Source organism: Dromiciops gliroides, chromosome 1, assembly GCF_019393635.1.
Source record: "Dromiciops gliroides isolate mDroGli1 chromosome 1, mDroGli1.pri, whole genome shotgun sequence".
NCBI classification, from domain to species: Eukaryota; Metazoa; Chordata; class Mammalia; order Microbiotheria; family Microbiotheriidae; genus Dromiciops; species Dromiciops gliroides.
Window position 1 is genome coordinate 479954401 of NC_057861.1, and position 14204 is coordinate 479968604.

Genomic DNA, 14204 nt, shown 5'->3' on the forward strand with positions numbered 1-14204 from the left:
TTTGTAAATCACATATTTTAAGTACTATTGTATTTTATTGATGAAGAAATGGAAACTCAGAAAAGTTAGGTGGCTTGTCCACACCTGGTATCAGAAATAGAGTCTGAAACTAGGTTACTGTCCTATTCAGTGTTCTTTGTACTAAAAATGCTGTTTCTAGGTTCTTTGCAACAATGTTCACTAATTAACTGGTATCTGATTGGAATAATTGGCACTTCTTTGGGGGGGAGCAATTCTTTTTTTTTCTTTTTTTTTTTTTTTGGTGAGGCAATTGGGGTTAAGTGACTTGCTCAGGGTCACACAGCTAGTAATTGTTAAGTGTTTGAGGCTGTATTTGAACTCAGGTCCTCCTGAATCCAGGGCCAGTGCTCTATCCACTGCACCACCTAGCTGCCTTGGGAGCAATTCTTAATATGTCATGTTTTTGTTTTGTTTTCACAGTATCAGAGAATAATTTCAGCAGCCATCTAGTTCAACCCAAAAGAATTCCTACTGAAACATAGCCAACTAGTGGTTATCTCTCCTCTGCTTGAAGGCTTCCAATGGACTCCCAAAGTGGTCCATTCCAATGTGAGATATCTCTAAGTATTAGGAAGCTATTCCTTATATTTTTGCCTAAATTTGCCTCTTTGTAATTCTTCTTTGGTTCTTTCCTTTACATGGCCAAACAGAAATTTGTTTGGACATAGAGGATAGAACTCTGTTCCACATGACAGCCTTTCGAATAGCTGAAGATAAATGTCATGCTCCCCTCTATCCCCTAAGGGTGCTATCTTCTAAACATCCTTCAACTTTCATATCATGACTCAATGCCCTTCAATATTCTGGTTTCCATCCTCTGGAAACTCTCTAGGATTTGTACACAACTCTTCAGATGTGGTCTGACCTAGTGCATGGTAGATTGGAGGGAATTACATCCTTATTCCTGGAAGTTATGTCTTCCTTTATATACAGCTTGAGATAGTATTCATTTATCAATCAGGTTTATTCAACCTGTTGTCTGCTCAACATCTTCAGGCAAACTGCTGACTATGCTGTTTAATCATGCCTCCCCCTTCTTACCCTGGTGAGGATGATTTTTGAACCCAAATATAATACTTGACATTTACCCTTGTTAAAGTACATCATATTAGATTGCAATAGCCAAGAATAAGCATTTATTAAGTGCCTATTAAATGCTAGACACTGTAATATGTGATTTAAAATATATTCTCTCATTTGATCCTTCAGTAACCCTGCAAAGTTCTATAATTATCACCATTTTACAGTTGAGAAAACCAAGACAAACAGGGATTAAGTAATTTGTCCAGAGTCACATAGCTAGTGAGTGTCTGAGATGAAATCTGAACTCAGTTCTTTCTGATTTCAGGCCTAGCATGCTATTTATTCTAGCGTCCTAAGGTTCAAGCTTATCAGGATCCTTCTATAGTCTGACTCTTGTCACCTCATGTATTAGCTGTCACTTTCAGTTTTTTTATTATTCTCAAATCTGGTAAGAATTGCATCCATACCTTTATTTAAGTTATTGATTAAAAAAATGTTACATAGCATAGTTCCAAACAAAAATCCCTGAACCACTCTATAGATGTTTTAGGGACAGTAAACCATTAGCTGATTCTTAGAGTCTTACCATATAACCAGAATGAATCCATTTAATTGTACTTTTGACTAATCTACTTTTCTCCATTTTTTTCAGCAAGAACAGTATGAAGTAGATTAATCAAACACTGCAAAAATCTAGGTGGACCTATTCTTTTTTGGGGGGTGGGGGGGCAATGAGGGTTAAGTGACTTACCCAGGGTCACACAGCTAGTAAGTGTCAAGTGTTTGAGGCCGGATTTGAACTCAGGTCCTCCTGAATCCAGGGCCAGTGCTTTACCCACTGAGCCACCTAGCTGCCCTAGGTGGACCTATTCTATAGCGTTCCCTGATCTACCAGTTTAATAACTGAAAAAAGGAAATGAGTTTAGTTTAGCATGACCTGTTTTTGATGAAGCTATACTGCCTCTTTTAAAAAAAATTAAATTGTGATATTGGTAACCCTCTCTGTAATTGACTTACAGGGTAAGCTGAGCTGAAATCATTGTACCTTTGTATGGTTCACATTTCCCCTTCCCAAATGGAAACAATAAACTCTCATACCTAAAAGGATCAAGGTGATAAATTTGAGACAGCTTACTATGGCTTTCCTTAAAGGGAATGGTAGTTATTTTTGAAGAGATATGACCAAAAGCATAGAGAAGAAATGCAATATAGGCTAATTAAGGTAATCGAACTAAAATACGCACTTTAATAATTCTGGATGTTTTTCTTAATATTTTTTCTCTAAAATGGATTAAATTAAAAATTTTAAAGATATTTATAGCCACTAATTATTTCTTAATATTTCATGTAAAAAAGATGAGAATTAACATGTGAAAATAATATTATCTTGGGTTCCTGAACTTTTGGTGCATACCCTTCTACCTTAAATTCACTTCCAAAGCATTGGGATGGCATGCATATTTCTAACTGCATCAGACAAAGAAAGTGCTAGTCTGTCATTTTGAACTATCCATAAAAAGCATGATTGACTGTTAAAGATATCTCTGGTTATATCTCTTAAAGGCCACTTAAAATCCAAGGTTATTCTGGAAATACCTTCACTGATAATTCATTTTCTTACATTTTTGCTGGGGGAAAAAACTGTCATGCCCTCAAGTTACATCTGCATTGCCTTGAATTCTAATGTTAACTACAGGGTATCCAAAATGGATCACAAAAGCTAAATTTTTTTTCTAATTTTGCTGTGTGCATAGATTATCCTAATCTTTCAACATTAAAAGTAATAAAAGTCAAATTTTTAAATCTTAAAATTGGACAAACATGACCGGGTGATGTCCATAATTTGCTCTATAACCTCATTGACATTTTCTCCAATATTAAATATGTACCTTTTAATGAATTGTGCAGCAGGTATACCATGATATGTTAATTTAAACCTCGTGGAAAGGGAAAATTAACTATAGATGATGATTTAAAAGCACTATGAAGCACATTTCTAGTTCTCCTCTCTAAAACAAGATCTTAAAACAGAAAATTTTAATATATGTGCAACCTTGTGCAACCCCAATAGTGTCTAATTCATTTATTCACCAAGCAGTATTTATTAACTGCCTACTACAATGTGGGCAATACTCTGTGCTAGGAATTTGGGATACAGAGAGAAGAGGCAAGCAAAATGATCCCTGCTGTTAAGGAATATATATTATATTGTGGTGGTATTAGTGGGAGTGATGAAAGTGGTTTATAACACATAACTAGAAAAATAAATACAATATAATTTGAAAAGGCAGAGAATACCAACAATCAGAGGAAACAGGAATGAATTTCTGTTGGAGGTAACACTGAAGGGGAATTTTGAAAGAAGTTAAAGATTTTAAGAGTAAGAAAGAAGCAGTGCATCATAGGCATATCAGACAGTCTGCACCAAGGCCCTGAAGTGTGGGATAGAATTCTGAGTTGGAGGAATAGCAAGTGGGTGACTCTGGCTGGAATAGAGATTGTGTATGGGAATGGAAGTCATGTGAAATGTCTATTAAGTTAGACTGGAATCAGATTTGGAGGAATTTTCAATTTCAAACTGAGGAATTTGTATTTTAAATCAGACCTGGAGGGAAGTGGCATTGGAAGCAAAGTAGCCTTAGGACTCAATTAGGAATCTATTATATAATAGCCCAGGTGAGAGTTGATGAGGATCTGAATTATATCTATGGCAATAGCTGAGTTAGAGAGAAGGGTATAAATGCAAATAATGTTGTGGAGGCAGAAATGACGAGTCTTAGACACTAATTGGCTACGGGACAAAAGAGAGTGAAGAGTTGAGAATATTTGCCATATGATATCAGAGTGAAATCCTCAAATGATTATTAGAGTCTGGATCCTACTGAGACTGTTAACAGCAGCATACTAACTATAGTAACAATTTGTAGTAACAAAACTAGTAGCAATCATGACATTAATTTTTATTAAGTCTGACACTAGTCTTCTAGGAACTGGCCATTTGCCCAAGGAATTTCCATCACTTCCTTTAATTTAGGCCACCTAAAAGTCAGCCAAGAAAAAAAAAATATGTGTGGTGCTTGCAGACTAAAATTCGATACAAAGCAAAGCTGTACAAGTATATTATGCAATCTGCTGTAAGTCTATCAACACACTTCAATAGTGCTGTGAGGAGGGGGAAAGAGACAGATTCTCTGCTTTAGTCTAGGCAATATTCCAGTGCATATTGCAGTTGCCTTAACTTCCTATGATTAAGTCCAAGGCTTAGGAAGGCACAGAATATATTTTGGTGGTCTAAGTGATTTTCATTCGTGTATTCCAGGAGGTTATAAATGAAGAATTCTGAAGCTTTCTGACTTTCCAGGAATGAAAAAGAAAGGACGGAATTTAATCTAGGTCAATGTGAAGGAAAAAGCCTTTAAGAGAAGTAACCAGAAGTATTGGCATCAGAAACTTGTTTTAATAACTTGAAATTCCCTATGGGGGGATAATACTGTGGAAATATAAGGAAAGGAGCATAGAAAGGTCCACTGTATGAATGTTTTTCTTGCCCAAAGAGTTAGTACTGTCACCAGACTACGCAAACAAGTTGAACTTATCTAGGAAGCAACATAACATAGAAAAATCGATAATTTTAAATGTCATTTAAACATATATCCAAGCAGGACTCCTCAGATAGAGGATCCTCTATATATTGTAGCTACTTTTCTATTTTGCCTCATCAACATCTGCAGTCCTGTGGAGATAGTGGCATTTAAAAAGAAACAGCAGGTGGTTAATAAATAGAAGCAGTTGAAAGGGATTTAACTTAAACCTCAGTAGGATGGTAAAGTACTTTAGGATAGTATCAAGTGAGAACAGCTGGAAATAACCTCATTTAAACAGCTGGAATTCTTCCTTAAAAAGAGATCAAACAACCTAGAGCAACCATCTTTGATATTTAACATATTACTTGGCCAAAAACAGATTTAAAATTAAACATTTCTGGAATTTAAGTTGTGAGCAGGAAAGGCCATTTGGTTTAATGACCCAATATTTCTGAATGACCCACCTTGAGATTTAGCAATAATATGTACCTCTAAGCATAAAGCTTTATACTCAGCAGAACAGAAAATAAACCACTCTTTTTCTCTATTAAAAGAACCTCAGAGTTAGTTTGCAATTCTCTAATGCTAGTTACTTTTTAAAAATTACTAGAGTAAATTATGAGATTAATGGATATGTACAAATAATTTAAATACTATAATTTATAGTACATCAGTCACAGGTTCTTGCCTATTTTTATATACTTCCATGAAATCTCATTGATCAAAAAAAGATCATTTATGGATACCCAAATAGAAATCATCCATGTTTATGGTGCAGGCAGATAGGTGGGGCAATGGAGGGAGCATTAGGCCTAGATTAAGGAAGATCTCTGTTTAAATCTGGCCTCTGACACACACACACCAGCTGTGTGACCCTGGGAAAGCCACTCAGTTTCCTCAACTGCAAAATGGGATAATAATAGAATCTACCTTTGTAGGATTGTTTTAAGGATCAAATGGAATAATATTTGTAAAGTGCCTGGAATATGATGTATAGGCTCTTTTTTGATCACTGTTTTCAGGTAGTTTTAGGGAGTTACTTTCTTCAGTCAGCTTTTGTACCTTCTTTTCCATTTGGTTTAATCAGCTTTTCAAGGCATTTTTTTCCTCATTGGATTTTTATATCTTTTTTTTTACCATTTGGCCTAGTCTGTTTTTAAGATGTTTTTTATTTAGTATTTTTATGTCTCCTTTACCAAGCTGTTGACTTTTTTCCCCATAATTTTCTTGCATCACTCTTATTTCTCTTCCCATTTTTTCCTCTACCCCTCTTACTTTATTTTCAAAGTCCTTTTTGAGCCCTTCCATGGTCTGAGACCAATTTGTATTTTTCTTGGAGGCTTTGGATGTAGGAGCTTTGACTTTGCTATCTTCTTCTGAGTATGTTTTTTATCTTCCTTCTCATCATAGTAACTTTCTATGATCAGATTTTTTTCTGTTGTTTGCTCATTTCCTCAGTGTATTTCTTGACTTTTAACTATTTGTTAAAGTAGGGCTTTGCTTCCAGGGTAGAGGGTGCACTGTCATAAGCTTTTAGGGGTTTTGTTCAGCTATTTTCAGAGAGTCTTCTAGAGACCTGTAAGTTTTCAGTTCTTCCAAGGTGGTATGATTTAAGGAGAGGTATGTTTACTACTTTCCTGGCCTGTGCTCTGGTCTGTGAATGACCACGCTTTTCTACCCTGGAACTGTAAGGAGAGTACAGGCTCCACTGCGGCCACAGGTTCTGGTATGCTAGTGCTCTTCCCCACCCTGGGACTGCCACCTGGATACAAGTATGGGCAAAGCAATATAATTTTGCTTCACTGTTAACAAAAAGACCCCTGTAATATCCTTCTGGCCAATTGCTCAACCCCCTTACTGTCTGTGGGCTAAGAATTCCAGAAGCAGTCAGTGGCTCCCAAGAGCTGTTCCTGGTTTGCTGGGGCAAGGTTTGCACTGACTGTGACTATAATAGTTGTGACTGTGCGGTGCAGCCTGTAATGAATTGCACTACACTATCACCTGGGTGCAAGAGACTTTTCCTACTGACCTTCTAAGTTGTTTTGGGATGGAAAATTATTTCACCCCCTGTCCTTTTGTGGGTTCTGCTTCTCCAGTAATTGTCTTATGGCATTTGGAAGGGTCTTGGGGAGAGCTCAGATGAATCATTGACTTTCCTCTACCACCTTGGCTATGCCTCCTATAAAGTGCTTAGCACATAGTAAATACATAATAAATGCTTGTTTCCTTCTTTCCTCTGAAAATCTGGAGAACTCAGAATTGCCAAGTATATTACAATCTGTAAACCTAAGCTATAGCCTGGCAAATTCATTCTGCTTTTTCTACTCTTGCTCTTACCTCAATACTGTTCCTCAGTATAGGTCCCTAGATGGTGTTAATTTTCTCATCCCTTAAAAGCCTGGGAAAGAGGAGATCAGAGTCACAACTGACAGGCATTATTTTCTTTACACGGGTCAGCATAGCTGCTGCTTTTCCATCAGAAGGTGCTTATTTTTGGTCCCCAAGGCATGTTAATTTGGAATTAAGCCTGAAGCTCAATCTAAGTATAATGGGAATACCTCACAGTATATTAAAAGGCTTCCCATGAATGTATGCAGTTTAAATGCACATGCATATAATTAACGAGACACATTACCAGCAGGAGATACTAATTTGGAATGAGACACAAAAGGCTAGGATGTGCTTAGAATGATAAGGATAGAGATAGGACCTAAGAATTCATTTATATAGGGACTACTCATGTAAAGGAATTAATTTATATAGGGAATGATTTCATTTATGATTTCATCCACATAGGGAATGCCCACATAAAGAAATTCCCTCTATCAATTCATGTCAGCACCTTTTCTGAAACACAATCTTAAAGAGTTGTCTAACATAATGAGAGGCTAAGTAACATGGACAATTATGTGTCAGAGATCAAATTTGAACCCAGGTCTTGTGGTTCTTCTGGACAGCTTTCTACCTTGCTATGTGATGGTGTCTTATGTCAAGAAGTGGATATTTAAGTTAAAATGCTTACACAATGATAAAAAAAACTTCATGCTTTCTACTATTTTCATTTACATTTAAAATCCCTGAATATATATTCTTTTTTTTTTTGCTGGGCAATTGGGGTTAAGTGACTTGCCCAGGGTCACACAGCTAGTAAGTGTTAAGTGTCTGAGGCTGGATTTGAACTCAGGTACTCCTGAATCCAGGGCCGGTGCTCTATCTACTGCACCACCTAGCTGTCCCCCAAATATATATTCTAATGAAAATGGAAAGAGGCAATTACAAAGAATAAAGGCAACTGATCTGTGAAACACAAAATAGCTCTTTGCATTCATGTTAAGAGTATTTCTAGAACACAAGAAATAATAGGGCCTCATAGTATCTGATTAAAAAAAAACTTTTCTATTTAGAATATATGCTTATTGTCAAAAAACTGACAAACATAAATATGGAATCATGAACAGAAGGAAAAATACAACCAACTAATATGAATGGAGAGGAATCATAGCTTGACATTTTGGTGCTGAAATAGTCCATTTATTCATCTTTCTCTCAAAACATTTTCTCTTTATATTTCCCTAGAGCATGAATGAATTCTTTCTATTCCAAACCATAACAAGCACATTAGTAGGAATCATAACTAAAGTATTTGAGTTAAAGTTTTGGGTTTTTTTCTCTACCAGTGTAACCATGAATATGACAAATGCCAAGACTTGATGCCTTCAGGAAAAAAAATACTGATTATTTTTTCCTTCTAAATTCAGGTGTGTGCACAAGAGGCTAAACACTTGAACAAATTCTTCTGGTTATTTTTAAACCACTATTACAAAGGTGGATATTCTTGAGCATAATCTCAGCAACACACATATCTAGTCAATCAGATTTTCTATGAATTAATTAATTTGTTAAGGAATCATGAATTTATCCCTTTTATTAAGAAATACAAAAATATATTCCCTCTCTGCACCTTCCCTGCTCCTGCCCCAAATATAGCTGTATTTTGGAAATCATGCCCAATATTGTAATAATTCTTCTGTTTCACTGAGTATGTACTCTATTCTTTTTTTTCCTTTTTTGCAGGGCAATGAGGGTTAAGTGACCTTCCCAGGGTCACACAGCTAGTAAGTATCAAGTGTCTGAGGCTGGATTTGAACTCAGGTCCTCCTGAATTCAAGGCTGGTGCTTTATCCAGTGCACCACCTAACTGCCCCCTGTACTCTATTCTAATTTGTGAACCAAATATGGAGTAAATCTCAAAATCAAACACTAGATATTAAATTGTTTACCATTTGATTAAAAAATATGATAGGAATTTCACTGAAATAAGAATAACTATTTAATTGTTGTGTATCTCCTTCCAAATCTATACACCCAGTACATAGTCTTTGCTAGATGGCACAGTGGATAGAGGGCCTGGCTAAAGTCAGGAAGACTCATCTTCCTGAGTTCAAAGCTGGCCTCAGACACTTACTACCTGTGTGACCCTGGGAAAGTCACTCAACCCTGTTTGCCTTAGTTCCTCATCTGTAAAATGAGCTGGAGAAAGAAATGGCAAACCACTCCAGTATCTTTGCCAAGAAAATCACAGATGGGGTTGTGAAGAGTCAGATATGACACAACAAAAACCATATATGTGTGTGTGAACAAGCACGTGTGAATGTGTATATATATATATATATATATATATGTGTGTGTGTGTGTGTGTATGTGTGTGTGTGTGTCTCTGTATGTGTATGCACACACACACACACACACACACACACACACCTTGAACCTAAACCAAGGAGCTTTCGTGGTCATGAAGAGTCAGACACGACTGAACAACAACAATAAGTAGCCTTTGCTGTTTGTTTTTTAATTTAGTTTGTCACTGTTTACTTTTTTTTCTGGTTCTACTAACCTTTATTTTCATCACTGTATATGTCTTTCCATATTTTTTGTATTCTTCCCATTTGCTATTTTTGTAGTTCAGTAGTATTTCATTCCAATAACATACAAATATTTATTGAATCATTCTTTATAAAAATGAGATTCCACTTTTTCACAGTTAAAAGAAAAGTAGCCTTATTTAGGAAATGTTAATACTTTTTTTTTTAATATGTCAAAGTATACCTCTCATCTCTTCTTCCTTTCACTAAAATTGATACCCTTTGAGCCTTGTTCTATGATCAGGATGACTTTGCATCAGCTTAGTATATAACTTTTAACCATTAGTTAAGAACTTTATTACTTTTCATCTAGACAGTTGGAACAGGATCCTAATCAGTTTTTACCTCACACTTCTCTTCTCTCCAATCAGTCCTTCACCCAGCTGTCAAAAGGAGTTTCTTAAAATACAAATCAGTCAATGTCACTCCCCTACTCAATAAACTATAGTGGCTCCTTGCTCCCTCCAGGATCAAATATACTCCTCTGGCATTTAAATCTCTTCCAGCCTTCTTGGACATTATTCCTTTCCATGTTCACAGTGGTCGAGCCTTCCTGCTGCTCCTCATAAATAGAATTCTATTTCCCACTCCTGTGCCTTTTGTATTGGCTGTCCCCCATGGCTGTAACATACTTCTCATCAACATCAATTTTTTAAAGGCTCACTAGAAGTATCACCTTGTACATGAGATCTTTCCTGATGCCACATTTGATAGTAACTTTCCCCAAAATAACCAGTCATCTTTCCTTCCTTCTTTCTTTCCTTCCTTCCTTCCTTTCTTCCTTCTTTCCTTCTTCTCTCTCCTTGCCTCCTTCCTTCCTTTCAGCCTTCCTTCTTTATTTATCATCTATCTATAACAAATCTATGTATGTATGTATGTATGTATCTATTTCTCTATCTATCCATATTTTCTCCTATAGGTAGATTGCAAGCTTCTAAAGGAAATGGATTGCAGAGTGACTGGCACACAGTAGATGCTTAGAAAATGTTTATAAAAAATTAAATGAAAAATTAAAAAAAAAAAGAAAATGTTTGAGGGGCAGCTAGGTGGCACAGTGGGTAGAGCACTGGCCCTGGAGTCAGAAGGATCTGAGTTCAAATCCGGCCTCAGACTCTTGACACTTACTAGCTGTGTGACCCTGGGCAAGTCACTTAATCTCAATTGCCTGAACAAAAAAAAAGAAGAAGAAAAAGAAAATAAAATGTTTGTGATTAAAATGCACAAACAAACCAATAGTATTCAAATGACTTGTTTTTTTTTTTTACCCTAATCTATTTAACCAATGTAAAATCAAGCCTGACAAAGAAAGCACATCCTGTCTAACAGTAGAGCTAGGGCCTAGACCATGTCTAAGATGTTGAGTGGATTTTCTCTCCTAGCTGGTAAATTGGGTGGGGTATGGAATGCCAAGGCTTTGGACATGGGTTGAAGCGATTAATCAAAAGTGGCCTGGTGGCAAAGGGCAGGTTACTCCATCTAAGAAATGTTAATTGGTCTACTTCCTTATTCTTTCCTCCTTCAAGTACATTCTAGAATTGAATTCCTCAGTGTGTAAGGTACACATATTGCTTTTTAATTCTCTCTCTACCCCTCTAAAGCAAAAGTACTGACATCCGTGGAACCTCAGGGGGTCTGTGGAAAGATTTCAATGGGTCCATAAACTTGGATGGGAAAAATTACATCTTTATTTCAATAACCTATAACTGAAATTTAATATTTCCATCAATGATGAATAGACAACAAACTATTATTCTGAGGAAGCATTCATAATTTCACCATACTGCCAGAGGTTGAATGCAAAAAATGTTTAAAAAATTCCTGTTCTAAAGGGTATAAAAAGTAAAAGCATTGTATGCTCATTTATCTAGTCCATTGGTGACTAGGTTATAGTTCTATCCTATGCTTCCCTCCAACCCATCTACTGCATTTTCTCAAAGGATCTTCATAGGATCTGGAGAGCCCCATTTATAGAACTTTTAATTCATGAAGGAGGCAAAATAATGTTGCTTCAGCAGCTTTGAGTCCAGAGTCAAAGGCTCTGTTCAGCCTCCAAACATTTCCACTTAGCACCTGTCCATCCTCAGGCTGGTCCCTTATTCTTCTGAATCTGAGTTCCTAAGTAAAAGTTCCTAAGCAAATTTTGGGACTCTGACTCTAGGAGTAGGAAGGGCTCTTTTGTTTTGTTTTGTTTTTTGGTGAGGCAATTGGGTTTAAGTGACTTTCCCAGGGTCACACAGCTAGTAAGTGTTAAGTGTCTGTGGCCAGATTTGAACTCAGGTACTCCTGAATCCAGAGCCAGTGCTCTATCCACTGTGCCAACTAGCTGCCCCTAGGAAGGGCTCTTAAAAGCCTTACCTTTGACTGGAAATAGAGAAGTCTCTTGATGTACCCACTTCTCCCAAACAAAATCTGTTTTAAGGTCCCTGTTGTAATCTCTCCCTTTTTGGGGAAATGCACCCTGACAACATAATTACCCTCATGGGCAGGATCCAACTCTGACTCTCGACAACCCCACCTACCATGTTCTGAAATCTGTAACTCTTACCCTCTTCTCCCAAAGTCCCCCAATTAGGTAAAGAAACCAAAAATTCTTAGCTAATGCCCCTTTCTAGCTTAGGTGAATATGAATCACCATTCACTCTACCTCCCTGTGCATTATCTGAAAACCATCCTTTGTACTTTCCCTGTCTCCAAAATATTGGTGCCTTAGTAAGGAAATTCTGGGAGTTTGCATCTACAAATTATTAATTCATTTCTACCCCCTCCTTCTCTTCCCTACTTGTGACACCCCTCCCCTTAAAATTTTCCTCAGCTGCTCTTTAGAACATAAAGGAAAGGTGATTTAAAGGAATGGCTCAATGAATAACAATGAGTAGACCCTGACAGGCTGAGGCACACAGATATCACAGGGCCATGCTGAGTAAGGTGTGGACCTTGGAGGCCCATTAGATGGAAGATAAGAAACACAATAAAAAAAAAAGCACCTGAATGCCACATTTCAGTAATTCATACAAGAAAGTTGCCTGGAGGGGTTAAGAAAAAGTCATTAATGCTAGATTCAATCTGATGAGTCTGCAGTGAGACCTGCTGTTATTTTTTCCTGTAATATTTGCCTCATGGGGAGTTGTATAGCCTCTCCTCCTCTTGTTTTAATTACTTTATTTGTCATGCTTCATATTATTTTATTTCGTGGGAGGCGGGGGTAGGAAACAAGGAACAGACACAACCTTTTACTTAAAAAGTATACCATCAATTCTTAATAAGACAGATTAGAATATGGTTCAATTTAAAATATCAATTTCCCTTTTGCAAATTACTTTATTATTTATAAAAATCATGACTTTTTGCTAACTACATAATTTGGAGAGGTTCTTACTTTATACAATCAGACAAGTATAATGAAGGTAAACTTTTTTTAAGGCAATTCCAAACATTGATCTGTTTTTTATGCAAGTATTTTCTACCCTATAGAATGTGAACCAGGGCAGTTAGGTGGCACAGTGGATAGAGCACCGGCCCTGGATTCAGGAGGACCTGAGTTCAAATCCGGATTCAGACACTTAACAATCACTAGCTGTGTGACCCTAGGCAAGTCACTTAACCCCAATTGCCTCACCAAAAAAACAAAAAACAAACAAACAAAAAGAATGTGAACCAATGGGGCCAAAGAAGTTTTTGCCCTGCATCTGTAAAATAGCTCTAATCATCTTGTCAGATAACTGTATAATAAACATACTTCCTATAGACTGAATAAGTGACATGTTTAGCCCAGAAACTAGCATATAGTAGGTATTAGATAAGTTCTCGTTGGTTGATTTATACAGATATTACTACTTTTCAAATACATGTATAGACTATTGATATAGCCTGCTGGTTGGTCTTTTCCTGCTCTAGTTTATCAAACTGTCAAACTGTTTGTTCTTCCTAAACACAGATCTGACCATGCTATACTCTCCTCCTCCACTATTCCCCACTCAATAAACTTCAGTGGCTTTCCATTACTTATAGGATCAAATATAAAATTCTCAGTTTGAATTTTGAATCCTTTCATAATCTGGTCTCTTTTTATCTTCCTAGTCTTCTTATGCCCTACTGTCTCTCCATGTATTCTGTGATCCACTGACACCGGCTTCCTTGCTTTTTCTCCCAAAAGATGCTCCTTTTCCTGACTGCACTTTCATTGACAGTCCTCCATGACTGGAACTCTATCTTCTTACTTATGCGTCCTGGCTTCCCTGGCTTTCTTCAAGTTTTGGCTAAAGTCCCACCCATGTAAGAAACTCTGTCCAGTTGTCCTTAATATTAATACCTTCCCTCTGAGAGTATCTCCAAGTAAGCCTATTATATATCTTATTTCTACTTAGCTGTTTACATATTGTCTCTCTTGTTAACTCTGAGAACAGGGACTGGTTTTTGCCTTTCTTTGTTTCCCTAGCATTTCATACAGTAACTCACACATGGTAGATGCTTAACTTTGTTTATAAAATGCAAATTTATTTAAGAGCATTATTAAATTCATAATATTTTTGTCATGTAATTTCTAAATTGATAAATACTAATAGTATGAAGAGAACGTAGTTGTACATGAAAATTTTGCATTTAAAAAATTATCCCCATACTAAAAGTTTGCTGTCTTCTGGTTTATGCTAACAAG

The 14204-nt window shown here is 36.7% G+C and overlaps 1 protein-coding gene across 5 annotated transcripts in view; it reads right to left on the reverse strand.

Moving 5' to 3' along the window:
* Positions 1-14204, reverse strand: part of PAM (peptidylglycine alpha-amidating monooxygenase) — a 310801-nt gene that overhangs the window by 177595 nt on the left and 119002 nt on the right. The gene's annotated exons all lie outside the window — the stretch shown is intronic.